Source organism: Artibeus jamaicensis, unplaced genomic scaffold (assembly GCF_021234435.1).
Source record: "Artibeus jamaicensis isolate MK-2021 breed Jamaican fruit bat unplaced genomic scaffold, CSHL_Jam_final contig_391, whole genome shotgun sequence".
In the NCBI taxonomy this organism is placed as follows: Eukaryota; Metazoa; Chordata; class Mammalia; order Chiroptera; family Phyllostomidae; genus Artibeus; species Artibeus jamaicensis.
In genome coordinates, this window is record NW_026521814.1 from 28,037,525 (window position 1) to 28,042,874 (window position 5,350).

General features: G+C 36.5%; 1 pseudogene; it reads right to left on the reverse strand.

Annotated features, from left to right (window-relative positions):
* Positions 1-1,613: 1,613 nt before the first annotated feature.
* On the reverse strand, positions 1,614-2,620 carry LOC119046548 (U2 small nuclear ribonucleoprotein A'-like; annotated as a pseudogene).
* Between the last annotated feature and the right edge of the window lie 2,730 nt (positions 2,621-5,350).

Sequence of the window (5,350 nt, forward strand, 5' to 3'; positions counted from 1 at the left end):
AAGAGAAACAATTAATTCATGAAACTTGTCCATATGTAGGTATGTGAGAACTGAAGTCACACATATACAAATAGGTGTCTGTCAGGTTAAAATATATTTCTTACTCTGTATAATGGTTAAAATTTTTTGAAAAACATAAATGTCTATTAGGACATCAAAAACTTTTCCTTGGCCACTTCTTATTCCTTCCACAGTTGAAGAGGATTTTTTAACTGTATGTTTTCCCCCTTTTGGACTCACAAAATTTTTGCTGTTGTTTACACAATTATACCCTTATTGACTGACCAATTTTGTTATGGGAAAACTTATAGACTATTCTTAGACTATTTTTATAGACTTTTTTTTACTGAACATTGTAAACATAGACTTGTAAACCTTGGAAAATGAGACATACTTAAAACTTTGGATGTATGGTTTCTGACATGTTGTTTAGCCTTCACATCAAGAAAAGTAGCTCACGTTGTAAGTCTGCAGACTTAAATTATTAGAATTGATGATAAGCTAGGAAGTGGTTTTGTGTGTGGTGCAGCTGAAACATCAATTATGTTTAATAAATATTATTCCTTTGACATATAGTATAAAAAGGCATTTAAGAAAGATTTTTCCTACACTAATGTGACACAATTTCATATTACTAGAGGCAGAAATAACAAAACTTTTGATTGATTTTAAACAGTGATATTATTCTTTCCTAAATAAAAACTAGGGAGATGGAAAAAATGTGATTTTATAAAATCCAAAACTTTTCCTTGACATTTTTCTTTTCAAATCAACTGTATTCAGGCATAATACACATAAAATAACACCTTATACATTTCTAAGTGTGCAACCTGATGACTTTGACAATGTATGTACCTGTGTAACCATGGCCTTTTCCAATCTTCCTTCCACCATGCTGTATGAACCAGCGTCATTGTTGAAATTTACCTCCATTGCTCTATGGAGTTTGGTTCTTTCCACTCCTGAAAGGTATTCTATTGTATCTACATCACAGTGTTTTTATCTATTCACTTATTGATAGACGTTTGGGTTGTTTCTCATATTTGGTTATTTTGAATAAAGCTGCTATGAATATTTGTGCACACATCATTTTGTGAGCATATACTTTCATTTATTTTTGGTAAATATCAAAAATTACAATTACTAAGCTGTATGTTAAGTGTGTTTAACTTTATAAAGAACTCTGTTAAAATTGTATTTCAAAGTGGTTATGCCATTTTCCACTTTCACCCAATGTACAAAAATGTATTTCCTATACATCTTTGCTCATACTTAGTATTTTATCTTTTTATTTTTTTAATTTTAGCTTTTGTATCAGGGTTTTCAGAGAAATGGTACCCATAAGAAATTATAGAAACAGTATATGTATATGATAGTGGGGGAGGGGGCAGTAGACAACACAGTGAGTCTCCTTTATTTTTACTTTTTGTAGGAAACAGGCATTTAGATCTCAACATTTAAATAACAAAATTACCATCAGCAGTTTAAAGCACTTCGACAATGCATGAGAAGTCCTCTTTGCCACCACAGACAAGGCTATTATTCCATGGTCAGAAAGCAGGACTGTCTGAGTAGTCATGTCATACATCCCGTGGATACTCAGGCCACGCTGCTCAGGGCTCATTTGTGCCCGTGCATTCTTCCTTCTCCTCCTCCCCATCATGGGTGGGGCCTGATCTCCGTTCCCTGCCAGGTATCTGACCTGACTGCAGCAAGCCCTTCAGCCATTCCCCTTAAGCCAGAGTTGATCTGTTTGCTATGGTGTTCTGTTTTGGTTTTTTTTTAATCTTCACTGGGGGACGTGCTTGCTGTTTTTAGAGAGCAGAGAAGAGAGGGAGAAAGAGAAGGAGATAACCATCAATCGGTGGCTTCTCACAGGTGCCTGGACTGGACACCAATCCTGCAACCCAGGCATGTGCCAGCACAGGGAATCCAACCCTACTCTTAGGTTTAGGAGATGATGCTCCAAGCAACTGAGCCACACTGGCCAGGGCTGCTATGGCAGCCTTGATCGCTTCTACATCCCCTGGACATAGGCCACCTTTTTTTTAGTCAGTTGACAAACCAGCGCCTGGATTGAACGTTTTGCTTCTCCTGGCAATATCCTTTGCAATTTGTGCACCTCATTTGCCCCTGAATGTTTTCTCTGTTCCCTGACATTCTTTTAGTTTCACCTTGCGGAAACTCAGGAGGCTGACTTGTAGTACTTTATAAATTACATACAATCTGTAATGCTTCTTCGTTGTTACAGGATTTCTTAGAATACTTAGGCAAGTCAGTGGTCTCAAAGATGCTAAAGGGTCCAGATCATCCAATTCCACAAGACTGTTGTCAGGGAGAATGAGTTCCACCAGACAGAGCAGAACCTGATCAAGAACCTCACCAGGCCATGTATTTGGTTGTTCACCAGTAACATTTTCAAAGTCTCCTCAACAAAGAAAAACCATCCTGTGTTCTGATTTCATTGTCTGAAAAATCAATAGTATCAAAGTGGTCTAAGGTCGTAACCAGATTTTCAATGACAGGAATTTTATGTCCACGGAGGTCCAGCTCACAATCCCACATGGCAGTTGGTATCCTGCGTCAACTGCTCAATCGGCTCCGCTGTCAGCTTCCCCATTCTCTATGCATATATTTGTGATGGCTTGCATGATTATGAAGGCTAAGAAACCCAAGACCTGTAGTCAGCAAGCTAGAGACCCAGGAGAGCTGATGGTGTGAGTTCTAGTCCAAAACCCAGCAGTCTTGAAATCCAAGAAGAGCAATCGTTTCAGCCTGAGTGCAAAAGCAAAAAAAAAAGACCAGTGTCCCAAATGAAACAGGCAGAACGATTTTCTTTTTACTCAGACTATTTGATCTACTAAGGTCATCAACTGACTGGGTGAGGCCCACCTTCAGTAGGGAGGACAATCTGCTTTACTAGTCAACAGATTCAATGTTAATCTCATCCAGAAACATCCTCACAGACATACCCAGAATAATGTTTGGCCAAACAGCTGGCACCCCATGGTCCAGCCAAACTGACACATAAAATGAACTATCAGATAGACCCATGCTCTCCCCCTCCCACTCTCCACACACACTTCCCACCCTGCTTTGCATGTTGATGATCCAGCTTTGGTGCTTCTTGTAGAGTCAGCCTATACTCTCCCTAGAGCCTGGGTTTCCAAAATTAGTCTCAACTTTTTACTTAAAATTACTTTCAAATTCTTTCTTCCTAATAAAGAATTTGAAGGGATCCTAAGAAATATAATGATAAATCAAGTGTAGCTCTTGCCCATAAAGAAGTTTAGAATCACTAGCCTGTAAATAATCCTTGGTGGAGTGAGTTGTAGATATTCTTAACTGGTGGCCACATGATTGGAGAAAGTCATGGGAACTCTAAAGGAAGTGTTGGAAAATTGCTGGTAAAACTGAAATAAGGAGGAAGCAGGTGTAGAAATATGCCAGGAATACTTTGAGAACACACAAAATGTTCTAAGGAATAAACATAGTGGAGGAAAACAATAATAAAAACAAGCAATCTGGGGATACTTATTCAAACTGTAACTATAGATGAAAAATTAGCAAAGAAGAGAGATAGCAACAGAAGAATTCTAATGAAGTGGTTTCGATGGTTGAAATGATATGTCACTAACTCACTTTTTTTGTTTTTGAGAGAGAGGTAAAATCTTTTTATTCATAAAGGAGGACAGTGAGGTTATCCTTTATTGATCTTATTTTTTGTTGTTGTTGAATTTACTGGTCAGTGACAACTGGTCAGTAAAACCACACTAGTTTCGAGTGTACAACTCCATAACCTATCACCTGCACACCGCATCATCTGCTCACCACCCAAAGGCAAGTCTCCTCCTGCCCCATTTATCCCCCGTGCCCTCTTCTACCACCCCCACCCCACTTTCCTCTAGTAGTCACCATGCTGCTGTCTGTGCCTGGTTTGGTTTTTGGTGGGGTTTTTTTTGCTTCTCTTCACCTTTTTCACCCAGCCCCCCAACCACACCTACCCTGACAGCTGTCAGTTTGTCCCCTGTACCTATAAGTCTGTTTATACTTTATTAGTTTATACAGTTCATTAGATTTTACATGTAAGTGAAATCATATTGTATTTGTCTTTCTCTGCCTGGCTCATTTCATCTAGCATAATAATCTGCAGTCTATCCATGGTGTCACAAAAGGTCAGATTTCCTTCATTTTTACAGCTGCATAGTATTCCATTGTCTAAATGTACCAAGCTTTTTTATGCTTAATTAATATATGATGAAGGAGGCAAGCACATACAATGGGGAAAAACAGTCTAATTAATAAATGTATTGGGAAAAAATGAAACTAGACCACCTCCTTATACTATACGCAAGAATAAATTTAAAATAGATTAAAGACTTAAATGTAAGAAAATAACAAGGTTAAGACTTGAGGGAATGTCAAAAATAACCATAGAAATCATTGAAAAGTTACCAATCAAAAATTCTTGAAATGATAACATCTTTTCTTTCCTAAATTTCTTACAGCTTTATTCAACTTTTTTATAGATTTATTTTAACATTCCATTTTTTATTCTAGTAGAATACAGCTATTCTATTAAGAAATCTAAGGGAGTATTTCCCTTGTCAACTGAAACATGTCCGTTTATGTCTATAAAGTTCTAATAGTAATTATCACGATGTAAAATGAGATTTGTGCCCTTTCTTCCTTTTCAAAAAATAATAAGAGCAAGACTAGTAATGAGAGTGACAATAAATAAAATTATGACAATAAGAAGAGGCTGAATCAGGTCAGCCATATTATTTAATATAAACCAAGTCATTTAAAGTTTATTTTACAAAAACAGATGCATTTAAATTACTATTTAGGTGCTCTTATGCATTACTGTTTATAGAGTATTGTTTAAATTTGCTGTTCATTTAGTTCTGGCTCAGTTGGTAACCATGTTAATGAACAAGGTTGAGTTTAAACCATTTGTTTAAAACATGCAAATACTTTGAAGCAAAAAAATAGTGTCTTCCCCTCTGCAGGGGCTCATATACAGAAAAGCAGTGATTTTATGCAGTGGATTCTGGTGAGACTTAAGAGTTGATAAAAGTTTAAAGCTTGATGAGAATTCTATATTCAGTAAAAATAAAATTCATTGCAGTTGTGTTCACGGCCTCTTTATTTTTTGCTTGGAGTTTTAAAAGTGCTTCTAAAAGAGATGAATGTTTTATTGATTAAGCAACCCAACAATTTTTTGTTGTGTATAAATAAAAGCTAGGTGTTTCAGCAAATTCTGGTTGTAAAAGTGACACAATCAACATTATTTGGTAAATGAGTACAGCAATTCCTTACTAAACATTTTTTATATTTCAATTAACTT